Source organism: Ovis aries, chromosome 26, assembly GCF_016772045.2.
Source record: "Ovis aries strain OAR_USU_Benz2616 breed Rambouillet chromosome 26, ARS-UI_Ramb_v3.0, whole genome shotgun sequence".
In the NCBI taxonomy this organism is placed as follows: Eukaryota; Metazoa; Chordata; class Mammalia; order Artiodactyla; family Bovidae; genus Ovis; species Ovis aries.
The window spans coordinates 42224265-42237512 of record NC_056079.1 but is presented as its reverse complement, the minus strand read 5'-3'; the positions used below and the strand labels follow the sequence as shown (position 1 = coordinate 42237512).

Genomic DNA, 13248 nt, shown 5'->3' with positions numbered 1-13248 from the left:
TCACTCAGTCGTGTCCAGCTCTTTGAGACCCCATGGACTGTAGCCCGCCAGGCTCCTCTGTCCATGGGATTCTCCAGGCAAGAATACTGGAGTGGGTTGCCATGCCCTCCTAAGGGGGAATCTTCCCAACCCAGGAACTGAACCCAGGTCTCCCACATTGCAGGCAGATTCTTTACCATCTGAGCCACCAGGACTTATCCCGTAATAAATCTGACATGCTAAACCAGCGTGGACAGTTTTTTAAACAGTTGCTATTCTTCCCACTGGCTTTCTGAAATCTACACTTGAGAAGACCTCCCTTGGGAATTTCAAACAATAAAACCAATGTGAATTGCCTTTTAGAAGGAAATCTAGAAAGGAAGCACTGACTCTTGAACACTCTTGCTCCCCCTTAGTTGAAGAATACGTCATATGTCGCTTTTCGGGTCCAAACGACATTCACGAAACACACCTGAAAGAAGGTCTGGAGGATGCTGTCAGAGCCACACTCCTCTTCTCCAGTAGAGATAAGGCTTGAAGAAGATCCTCTCACATTTGCAGTGCCCTGAACTGGACAAAGGCCTTTTGCATTCATCGTCCAGTTTAATTCTGTAAGTAATCTTGGGAAGAAAATAATAACACTTTTACATGCAAGCAAATTGAGTTTCTGAAGTCAGTATGTTACTCAAGATACAACAGCTTTGTAAATCAGTCAGAATGTGAGCACCTGCTTCAGGCATTTCCTCTGTAAACTGGCAGTAGTTAGAATCCTCCGGACCATCCATGATCTTGACCACAGTGTGTGTGGATGAAGGGCACAGGTTTTGGAGGCCTTAATCCCTTCTGTATTAGCTGGGTGTCCTAGGGAAACTTATCTGTTCTCTGACTCTTCATTTCCTCATCTATTATATGGATTTTCTAGGGCTGCCATAACACAGTTTCACACACTGGGTGGCTTAAACAACAGAAATATTTTCCTCACAATTCTATAGGCAGGAGTCCAAGATTAAGGTGCAGCAGGGTTGGAATCTTCTAAAGGCCTTTCTTGGCTCACAGATGGCATTCTCTGGAGGTGTCTTCCTGTGGTCTTCTCCCTGTGTGTGTCCGTGTCCTAATCTTTTCCTTTAAGAACACCACTCATTGGACCAGGAATCCCTGGGTTGGGAAGTTCCCCTGGAGGAGGAAAATGGCACCCACTCCAGTGTTCTTGCCTGGAGAATCCCATGGACAGAGGAGCCTGGCGGGCTACAGGCCACAGGATCGCAGAGAGTCAGGCACGACTGAAGCGGCTTGGCATGCACCACAATGTCTATCTGTCCGTCTAACTCTCCCAGCTCACCCCTTGCTTTCCCTCCAGTGTCCGTGCATTCGCTCTGCAGGTCTGTGTCCATTTCGGCATTGCAAGTGTGTTAATCTGCACCATCTTTCTAGATCCCACGTACATGCGTTAAGAGGTCAGTCAGAAAGAGAAAGCCTTTCCTCTCTTAAAGATGTGTATAATTAGATTGGTCCCACCTGAACATTAAAAAAAAAAAAGTCCCCTCATCTAAAGGTCCTTAGCCTGAATCCCACCTCCAAGTCCTTCTGTGATATAAGGTAGCATATTCACAGGTCCCCAGGATTGGGATGTGGACCTTTGGGGGGACATTATTCTGCCGATCACATAAGTGCTTGATGGAAGAGAGCTGCTGTCGCTTTAATAATTAAACAGACTCTCTGGTGAGCCAATGAGACTATTTAAAATTGGATGGGTTGTTCTGGATAAATGGTTTCAGCCAGGGGACATCCGACAAATGGCTAGAGACGTTTTTAGTTGCTGTAACTGGTGGGAAGGGGATGACACTGGTCCCTAGTAGGTCAAGGGCAGGGTACTGTTCAGCATCTAACAAAGCCCAGAACAAACCCCGCAGCAAAGAACTAACCAGCCTCAAATGTCAATAGTGCCAAGACTGAGAAACCCTGATTTACCTGAACCCTTTGGGAAAAGTGAATTGATCTACACGGAAGTGAAATTTTTATTTCTACCAAATGAACTTTCATCAACACTTTATCAAGTGGTATCTTTTGTTGCATGACAGGAAAAGAAAAGCTTTTTCTTTTGTTGGAAAAAAAGTATGAGATAGTGTTCCATGATATCCTTTTTGCATTTGAGATAAAAGTAGATGGCTATATTCCTGTTTGAAATTCAACCTTGTCTAAGAAGATGAGAGTTAATGTCTTCTAAAGGCCAATATATGTATACATATGTGTGTGTTTGTATACATGCATAATAGATAAATCTATATACATATCATTTGAATAAATATATACATATTTTATTCACTGCTTTATCAAAAGCTTAGCAAGGGCCAGGTGGATACTGTTCCAGGGACTCAGTACACATCCATGAACAATACCAAGATTCCAGCTTTTGTAGATCTGTATTCTAAGGAGAGAGATAGTCAACGAACATAAATAAACAAGGAATTATGTGATGAGAAATGGTCTAAGGGTCTCCCGATCAGGACTACAGGGGTAGGAGAGGCTCATGGAAGGCAGCCGCAGTAGAGGGATGACAGAAGGCGGTCAAGGCAGGCTGCCTGATCTTCATAACTTTTTTATTAACTTTATTGCCAAAGGATTTGCAAATTGTGTGTGAGAGACACAAACACTGACATAGCTTTGCGGTTTTATTGAATGAGAAAAATCAAGTGGAAAAGAGATGAACTCATTAGTATCCACCCACCATAAACAAAAACTCAGAGCTTGGCACTGGAGTCCTTGAGTTACAAAATCGCTCTTCTTTTCTCAAAGATGCTTTCCCTTCTCACTCTGCTCCAGTGTCAGGAACCAACAGGAATATATGGTTTTGACTCTGCTATGTAATAACCGCTTTCACCCTCACCCCGCATTCCAAAAACAGATTCAAGGACAGCTCAGGTGAGTTATAGCTGAGGATTTGTTTGTTGGAACAGTCTAATGTCCATTGTGCCAACTGCATTATATCTGTCATTTAAATTGAATGAGGAGAAAAGAGAAAACCAGACACTAAAGGAAACAGTCCAAAATACTACTAAACAATTCTATATTGGAATTGTTCTGCCTTTGACCAAAGTCAAAATCATTAATGACTTGCAGAAAAATAGTGAGGTCCTCAATGGCAACATGTCCTGAATGCCCAGAGTTTGGTGCTGCCTTAATTTTTTTGTTTTGCTTGTTTTATTCATCTTTTAAGTTCTGGGCTTAAACATTTAGTCTTTAAATATCTTGAAGAGTTTCACCATTTATTCTTCGGATAGGAGAGAAGAATCTGGTTTAGAATACAATTGGGTTCCTGGGTTTGCACTGGGTCTGATTAAGACCACGCTATGGAATTCAAGTGAACAAGTTAAAACTTGCTGGATGCGCTGCTTAACAAAATAAGGAGTCAAATCAATATTTCCCTAATACGGCCCTGAGAGGAGAGCCATCTAAGGAAAAGGAACGGTATTCTCTGTCTTCTGAGAGGTCCAGACAACAGGGCGGGAGCAGACGTTTAAAGATTAACTTTCTCCAGACATGCTTGTGCGGCAAATAAGTCTGGTCACACATTATCCGGCCTTGCCTGTTTTCTAGTCTCGCCCAAACTCGTGAGAGCGGGAGCCGCCCGCTGGCTGGGGAAGCCCGTGAGCATGTGTGTATCATCCATTTCACAGCACGGCGTACTCCCATCAGCAGAGTGAGCAAGCGAAAGTCGCTCAGTGGGGTCCGACTCTTTGCGACCCCTCAGACTATACAGTCCATGGTATTCTCCAGGCCAGAGAATGCAAATCACTGCCTTTCTACATTCTTGCTGGATGCTCAGGGACGCCGTGGGGAACAACCATGGTTAGCCTTCCCCCTGTCCTTCCCCACGGCCTGGCACCCCGCCCTCCAGTTTTCCTTTTGGGGAAGCCATTTGCTTCCATCACAGGCTGTGTGTTCCAGGTGTGCTGAGTGGTCTGCTCCCGGGCAGCCCCATGAGGGCGTCCGTCACTCCGGCCTCTGTGATGAGGACGGTCCAAGCCCAGGGAGCGTCAGCCAGGGCCTGCCGGCTGGAGGGAAGGGAGGAGGATGCTCTCCCCTCTGAGGTTCAGTTCAGTCCAGTTCAGTCGCTCAGTCGTGTCCAGCTCTGTGCGACCCCATGGACTGCAGCACGCCAGGCCTCCCTGTCCATCACCAACTGCCAGAGTTCACTCAAACCCATGTCCACTGAGTCAGTGATGCCATCCAACCATCTCTTCCTCTGTTGTCTCCTTCTCCTCCTGCCCCCAATCTTTCCCAGCATCAGGGTCTTTTCCAATGAGTCAGCTCTTCGCATCAGGTGGCCAAAGTATTGGAGTTTCAGCTTCAGCATCAGTCCTTCCAGTGAATCTTCAGGACTGATTTCCTTTAGGATGGACTGGCCTGATCTCCTTGCAGTCCAAGGGACTCTCAAGAGTCTTCTCCAACACCATAGTTCAAAAGCATCAATTCTTCGGCGCTCAGCCTTCTTCACAGTCCAACTCTCTGTGGTTGCTAAGGTGCAAAACGGAAGCCTGGGGTGGCCATGCTCATTCCCGTCTCCTCCTGGGAAACACCCGACTGGAGACAAACAGTGGAAGAGAGCTTTGAGAGGAGGAGAATTCAAGAGGCCACTGCTGGAGCCCTTGACTCGTCCCACAGACCCGCCTTCCATCTCTAGGCAAGACGCGACATGGCAGAGGGGCCAGAACTCATCTGTGCTCCCCCACCGAGAAAAAAGAAGGCCCTCCTGCGGTTGGGGGCATGCCTGAGAGGGGCGTTCATTCTCCTGCTTTCCTGTGACCAGCTGTGTGGTTCCTGAGCGACTCGAGTTGTCAGCGCCCTTTGGTTTGACAAAAAATAGTCACCCTTTGGCCAGTACTGCCTGCAACATAATCATCCCCCCAAGCTCCTTCCTTCTCAAAGCCCTTCTCCATATCCTCTGACTCAGAGTAGGGATGTGGTGTTTAGGCAGGTTGCCTGGACAACATTCTGTTCATGTGCTAGTAACATCGTCTGGGAACTCCAAGGAAATGGGCATCTTGCCCCTTAACCTCCGGGGATGGTGACTCACTCCCAGACAGACGCACAGCTCATCTGCCATGGAGTCCTCTCAGGTCAGACGATGTCTGCCTCAAGCGTGTCAGCAGCTGGAGCTATGGACCTGTGCCAGGTCTGCAATGCCTACTGAAAATCGTCTTAGGTGCCACTAAACATTCAGACTCACAAGACTTGGGGCCCATCTATTAGGTTAGAGAGCAGAGCCCAGAGCTTACCAAAAGGACAGCTTCGGGTGGACTGTTTCTGTAGTGGTCCTTGGAGCAGTCTAATGGCTCAGACGCCAGGAGACGAGACCCACATCAGGCAGGTTCAGGATCCACCCTGACCTGAAAGATGCTAACCCACGGGATTTGTAGTGTCCTGGGTCCCTGTGGGATGCATGCCCAGGTCCAAGAGTCACAGCTCTTAGGGAAGTCCAAAACATAGCTTCCCAGTCAAGTATTTAGAGCCTTTCCAAGCCAGATGCAATGTGCCAGTCAGAGGTCATTCCCAGCACGAGCAATCCTGCCTGGAAACACGTTGACGGGTCTATCATTGTCGAGCCGCCAGAGGCACTGAGCCAGACAGCTAGCCAAAGGTCAGACTCTCATTCAAAAAAAGGGAGGGGAAAAAAGTGAAGAGTTTTGTTAACCATTAATCCACAAAAGTGAGAGATATCCTCAGAAGACGTGGCAGGCTTCTTACAGAGAACGATGGTGCCCCGTAACTCAAATGGGCACACTGGCAAAGAAGCCACATGGAAAACAAAAGCCAGCATCCCCAGCTCCCTCCTTGGACAATAGGACAGCTTCAGCAACGGGACCGAGCTCCTCCGGGGGGGGGGGGACCCAACACGCGGACTGCTCCCCTGCCGACGCACAGGCAGGGCTCTGCCTCTCACGACTGCATGAGCCGAGCCAAAGAAAGGGTGATCCAGTCGGTATCATTATACCAGTGTACCAGCCCTTCTTGTAAAGGCCGAACGTGGGCCTAGAGAAGGTGTTTTCTCCTGGAAAATCATGAGAATAAGTATAAGAAGTTCTCCACTTCTGACATCTGTGCCAAATGGGCCCAGATTGACTGCCACACATACAGAGCAATAACCAGGAATCCCTTACGTCTTCTCTGTGTGTGTGTGTGTGCGTGTGTGTGCGTGTGCGTGTGTGTGTGTGTGTGTGCACACGTGCACATATAAACAGTGAGAAGAAACCCATCAGTGTCTCAATTTCCCCGGTCTAGCAAGAAACTGAGAACTCGGTATATTTAGCTTCCTTGGAAATTATGTGGCATTGAGAGCTGTTAGGTAGTAATCAAACCATGGTAACCTGGCAGAAAATCTGAGCTCTCTAGCATACCACGTGGGCTGTCACGTGAAGTACTGTCAACAGAATAACCACTTTTAGCTTAGGCACCATAACCAACAAAAGCACAAGTCCATCAGGGGCCTCCCTGGTGGTCCACTGGTTAAGAGGCCACGTTTCCATGGCAGGGGGCATGAGTTTGCTCCCTGGTAGGCCAACTAAGTCCCTGCATGCTGCATGGCCAAAAAAAAAAAGGTACAAGTCAATCATTATCAAAAGCCATAAATATTAGCTACATTGCCACGAGTACCTCCAAGTTCCATCATCGAGTCCCCAGTACCTAGAACCACAGACCACTGCCATCTAAAACCATAGTTAATATAACCCAGAGCAAAAACTGAACTGAACTGAAAAGGACAGAATCACTGTCACTCAGAAACATGTGTCCAATAGCACACCTAGTCACAATAATGCTGTGTAACAAACCAACTCAAAATTAAGTGGTTTTCCTGTCTTCAAAAAAAAGAACAAAGCTGGAGGTACCACAGTTCCTGATTTTAAGTTACAGTTATAGTAATAAAATGCCATAGTAATAAAATAATACTAATGCCATAGTAATAAAAATAGGATGGTACTGCCAAAAAAAATAGACACGTAGACCAATGGGAGAGAACAGAAAGCCCAGAAATTAAATCCAGGCATATACAGCCCGACTAAGTAACCGCTGAGAGAGATAAACAAGACAGACGCCAACGTTAGCTTGTCTTGTTATCCTGCAAGTTTTAAAATATGTAAGCGTGGTCTTTGAAATGGTGATTCTAACAGGTAATATGTCAACCTTCCTCTTGTGAAAGGATCAAATACATTTCTTTGGGGAATCTTCCCTGAGTACATTTCCAGAAAGCAAGTGTTTCTTTTCCCGGAAAATGAAAGTACTACTTAGAAAACGTTTCTTGAGAAGATGGAGAGCATGAACAAGGTTGAATAATTACTGGTCATTACTGGCAGAATCAGAAGCTATTTATAAAACCAAATACAAGGTAAAAGTGAAATATATTATACCTAGTAAAATAATACGCTTGGCAGAAACTCAAGCTTAGTGAGTTCTAGGATACGGTTTTAGCAGAGCCAGGAATTTTCTGGGAGCACTCACATGAGCACAGATCTGTCTTAAAGGAGCCTGCTTGCTGCAACTCTAAGACTGGCTCCTTGAAGACGAAGGGACCAGCACCTTCTCGAAGAATCCTCCTGCGTCTGAGAGACGGGGTCACCGAGGGTCATTTCTGTCACCACCTCTGAACTGCGAGGCTGGCGACACTATCAGAGGGCAATCCCACTGACCCGCAGAAGATGCTGTCTTCAGAAACAAGCTCGTGTCTTCAGAGGTCAGACAATACTGATAGCGATGGAAGGTGTCCGTATACTTTGCTCAGTGTTGTGTTTGTCCAGCAATGCTCTCCGTCATTTACCCCCGGGGCCGGGGGCGGGGGGCTTCAGATTTCATTTCATTGTGCAGCGTCTGCCGCCTCTTCTTGGGGGCAGGAGGAGCAGTGCCTGTGTTGTTGGGGAACCAGTGAGTGGGCCTTGCAACCATGAGTAGAGGTCGCTGAGATGGAGACTAATTTCTTTAAACTGTTTCTGGTATTGCAGGCAGGTAGCTGGGCATGAGCAGAGGAACGGGGGCAGGAGCCAGGTGGCAGGAAATGACGCATCCTGTAAACAGCAAGGTCCGCAGGAAGACAAAGGAAGGCAGGTGCCTCCAGACTGGCAGGAAACCGCACCTCTGGGTGGCAAGGGTCTGAGCTGCAGACAAAGACAGGTGGGGAAAGGCAGCGATCTCCGGCATCTGGAGGTAACCTTTAGCTCAAGGGCTCTCATTACCACAAGATCAGCCTCACAGATAAGAGGTACTCATCAAGTGCCAAGCCATGACACTTCCCATCTAAGCTAAACGGGGACAAAATCCCTCCTCCCCTCAGGAACAAGGAGCTGGGATGGAAATCAGGAAGGTCGATCCCAAACGCCTCCTTCCCCAGGGAATATTCTGCCCCTTCGTTCGATTGCCACTTAAAGTGAAAGAAAGTGAAGTTGCTCAGTCTTGTCCAGCTCTGTGCGATCCCAGGCTCCTCCATCCACAGGATTCTCCAGGGAAGAATACTGGTGTGGGCTGCATTTCCTCCTCCAGGGGATCTTCCTGACTCAGACATCGAACCCGGGTCTCCTGCATTGCAGGCGGATTCTTTACCATCTGACCCCCATCTATGGCAGTTAAAGCAAGCTTAACAAAGAAACCCAGCGCAGCAGCTCCTCACATGCTTGTCTGCTCTCCCTCTGAGACTCTGGGTCTGAGTTGCTCAGTCGTTTCCGACTCTTGAGACACCATGGACTCTAGCCCATCAGATTCCTCTGGAATTCTGCAGGCAAGAATACCGGAGTGGGTTGCCAGTCTATTCTCCAGGAGATCTTCCCAACCCAGGGATCAAACCGGGGTCTCCCGCCTTGTAGGCAGATTCTTTGCCATCTGAGCCACCAGAGCGTATCCTTGCTTGAATAAACTCTCTCTTCACTTAGGGCTTCCCAGGTGATGCAGTGGAGTGGGTTAGATCTCTGGGTTGGGAAGATTCCCTGGAGGAGAAAATGGCAAATCACTCCAGTATTCTTGCCTGGAGAATCCCATGGACAGAGGAGCCTGGTAAGCTACAGCCCATGGGGTTGCAAAAGAGTAAGACATGATTTAGCCTCTGAGCAAGCCCATATTACCTTCTTAAGCTCTCTGCTTCAGCTCTGAATTTTTTCTTGACCAAGACAGAACCTCAAGTTCACCAGCAACATTTCACAGTTATTCTTTCAGGGTTGCCTTGGCCCAGTCATGTTCTGGAAGTTCCAATAATCAAACCTCATTCATTCAACCAATGTTTATGGCACACATCCTGTGTGCCAAGAATTGTTCCAGGCCCTGTAGGCCCTAAAGTGATCACGTAGACCACTGTTATTCACTCACTCAGTCGTGCCTGGCTCTGTGCGACCCAGTGGACTGCAGCCCGCCAGGCTCCTCTGTCCATGGGATCTCGCAGGCAAGAACACTGGAGGGGGTGCCATTTTCTCCTCCAGGGGATCTTCCTGCACCAGAGATTGAAACAAAATGGGCCATGTTCCTGCCCTAATATAAATTTAAAAATGAAAACCAAGTGATAAATGGCGAACACATAAATGACCAGGGGAATGACAGCTTGTAACAAATGCTGAGAAGAAATGAACAGAAACTTCATGGGAGGAGGAGGGCAGGCCGAAGTCTTCTTAAGTAAGTGTCAGGAAACAAGGCTCTCAAGGTAACCGTGAAGCCCGGTTCCAAGGAAGAGAAGGACGCAGGCATGCCAAGATCAGGAATAAGAGAGGAAACCGCAAGTCCCTCAAGTGGAAAAGGAGCCATTCTAGAATGTACTGGAAGGTGAATGTGCCAGGGAGAGGCATGAGACGACTCCAGATAGGGATGTGGGAACTGGATAAAGCAGGGACTGGAAGGCCAAGGCTGAGACCACGTAGTTAATTCCCAAAGTGCAGAGCCGCCATGAGAAAGCTTTAAGCCAGGCCAGGGCATGGTCTCGTTTGCATTTTTTAAAGATCTAGCTGGCTGCCCGGTGAAGAATAGATGGTGCCTATGTTATCACAGTTATTTATGTGTTCGGATACATACCAGCATATCAGCATAAACATCCCCAGTGCGATATTAACTTGGGCAAGAGGCCCACACATCACCTCACCTCCATTTAAGAATCAATGTGGTCTTAACACATTGCCCCAAGCAGCAAGATTCACTTCCTGGTTTGTGCTCCTTTTCTGTCTGATGCTTGGGCTCCTCCTTGTGGCCGTCTGAATGCGACACCCTTGGCAATGCCAGCTTCCCACCGGGACCAGTGACCTTTTATTTGTTTATTTATTTTAGCTACCTCTGTTAATAAAAAGTGCAAAGCCAGAAATGTAGGTTTGAAATGTTATTAGTGATTTGAAAAATTAAATTTCTAATCTGCTATGACCAATTAGTCCCTGTATGTATGTATGTATGTGTATATATTATATATATATAATGCACGGCATGGTATTACGGTCTCATATGCTGACTCTCTCTCACCAACTGAACCCTGGTGTTTGCCAAAACCTTCTTGACAACATCTGGTAACAAATAACATCAAATTTGGTAAGAAATAAGGTGTTTGCCTCCCTTCAGAGGTAACTTCATCAGATACAGACTGTCTTTAACAAATCTGAAGCAACAGGGCAAACGGAATAAATCGTGAAATTTCATTCTCAGAGTTAAAAATGAAGTGGCACACATTTATCTACTATGAAAGATGTGGATAAAAATAATCACTTTCTCCCTTCATCACCACATTATAGGTGATGACTGACAACTTGAATTGGAAAGAATCCCAACCAGCTGGGCATTAGGGACTTTCCAAAGGTTGTAGCTCTTCCTTACTAAGAACTACAGCTTTGGAAAATTGCTCTCAGAAGGCACATCTATTCCCCCCAAAAAAATCTAATTTTCAACTCACTTGTAGAAACCATTCGTGCCGTGAGCTCCCCCATGCAGGCAGGAGCCAGAGGGAACAGGGGGCCCCACTCGGCCCCAGAAAGCTAGGGCGCCTCACCTGAGGATGGAGACACCTCTCTACCACTTTCACTTTCTGAAGCTCTTTTCTTAGCTTTACGCGTTATTTCCCATCTATCTCCAGCGTGTTTAGAAGTTCCGAGTTGAGACACAGCCTGGCATACAGTGAAGAATGCCATGAGCTCCTTGGGGCCACTCAGCCAGCAGGCAGTCAGGGCAGGCAGGGGCCCAGTGCTCACACAGCGAGGAATGTTGTGATGTATCTTATTTGAAGCCTAAAAATGTCCTCAGAGCACAAATGGCATTCAGTGAGCATTCAAGGTACAAAACCACATCACACTTACACTAATATCACACTCCTTTGACACACCCCTTTGACCCACCCTAGGTGCGATACCCGTCAAAAATTTTCCTTAATCACAAAGGCCTGCTTTGAAATAGCAATAAGACAAAAAAAAAAAAACCACTACAGAATTCTGTTCCTGGTCATAACTCAGAAGGGTGGGAGTAACCGAAGGAAATTTACAAGTGCCAGCAGTTTCCTGCAAACAAGTATTTATAATATTGGGAATGCTGATTACCACTTCATGATAGAATATTGCTTTATGATGTATGAAATGTGGAACATTTCAGTCATTTTGCTGTTTCCATCAAAAGAGTAAGAGCTCACTAAAAACTGGGAATCGATTTTGCGTAGCCTTAGTTTACAGAGCAAATTCATAAAATGCAAAAAGCATTTGCAATAAAAATAAAACCAGAGTTAATAGGAAGGTATGGTCACTGAAACGCATGATCACGTAAATGAATTGAAATATGAAATTAAGAGACAAATCACTGCAGATGACTCGACTAGATAACATATTTAAATCTTCTGAATGAGGGTGTACAAAAAATATATTAAAATTCAAAAGGAAAATGAACTATAGTCTCACATGTGGACTGCTGTAAACATGACCCCAACGTAGTTTAAGAGATCAGTCAGGACCCTTTGGGTTTAAATACTAGGACCTCAACTCAAACTGTTACCAAACCAAGCTTGGGTCAGCTTGCCTGAACACAGTAAAACCAGCCCTCTGACAGCAAGTTGCGGTGAAGCAGAGGGCAGTGTTTATCGCAAGGAAGAGTCCAGGCAGCTAGTGATGAAAAGGCCCGCTTGGTGCTTATAAGCACAAGCTGGAGAAGCCAGGACAAAGCGTGGTAGGAACACGGAGTGTTCCTGAGGAAGACCCAAGAAAACAGGTGGTAGGAACACGGATTGTTCCTGAGGAAGACCCAATAAGACAGGGCAACCGAAGAGGAAGCCCGCAGGGACCTCAGGAGACAGGAGCTAAAGCACCGCTTCCCACAGTGCTGCCCAGTTCTGAGCGGCTGCAGGCCGCGAGCTCTTTTGTTCTGTGGAAATAAGGAGACTGTGCTTTTCAAGCCAGCTCTTCAAGCCAAACTTGGGTCTTCTGTGAAGAACTTCAAACACGACGCTCTTCGAAATGTCAGTCGTGAAAGCTCATTTGGAAATGTGAGCTTCCTGTGAAGAAGTTAGGAAAGGATTTCACGTTTGAAGCTGGCTTTTCCACCACACATATGCCCCTCCCACCTTTAAAAATAAAACAAACCACATGAAACATATTTCCAAAAACTTGATCATTCTGAAAAATCCAAGGGAATCTGAGCCAAAAAGGAGGAAAGGAAACACTCTTTGCAAAGAATAAATAGCTGCCCCGTAACTTGTGGAGAATGCAAGTCCTACAAGCAGTGGTCTACGGCGCTGTCATTTCATCTAATTAAATGGCTATACAAGCCTCAGGATGCTGCGTCCCCTGCCTGCAGACCCTTTGCCCATGACCTTCTCTTCTACTCCACGGAGTTCAGGGGGGTACGGTACTTGAGAAAGACACTGCATCTTAACCTAGAGGAAACTACGGCTCTGTTCGTGAACGGGGTTAGGTGGTGAGGGCTTCCCTTGGTTAGTCTGTCCCATCAAAACCCCTGTGACTCCTGTGTTTCAGAAATGTATGCTGTTTTTCCTTCTTTTTAATCAGAAGGTGGTCTGATTTTTTGTTGCCATGCAGCTAAATTTTGCTTGCAATGTATGTCACTGTTTATGCTTTTCCTTTTAAACTCGAGAATTTAGCATTTCCCATGCTTGTTTTTGCTGCTGAAATCTCAACTATTGAGTAATGTTGAATAGCTTCAGTTCTCTGGGCACTGGAGTTGCGACCCCACAATTAGGCTAATTATTGGATCTTGAAGGATACGTTGGTAAAGTCTTTTTACTTTCCTTTTTCACTTTTTTTTTAAATTTTAAAAATATTATCCTATTTA

At 46.4% G+C, this 13248-nt stretch overlaps 1 long non-coding RNA gene across 1 annotated transcript in view; it reads right to left on the bottom strand.

The window, feature by feature from the left end:
* Positions 1 to 13248, bottom strand: part of LOC121818036 (uncharacterized) — a 130719-nt gene that overhangs the window by 44933 nt on the left and 72538 nt on the right. Inside the window, exon 8 of the long non-coding RNA XR_006058145.2 lies at positions 452 to 599. This is a non-coding gene — a long non-coding RNA (uncharacterized LOC121818036). The remainder of the gene's footprint in view (positions 1 to 451; positions 600 to 13248) is intronic.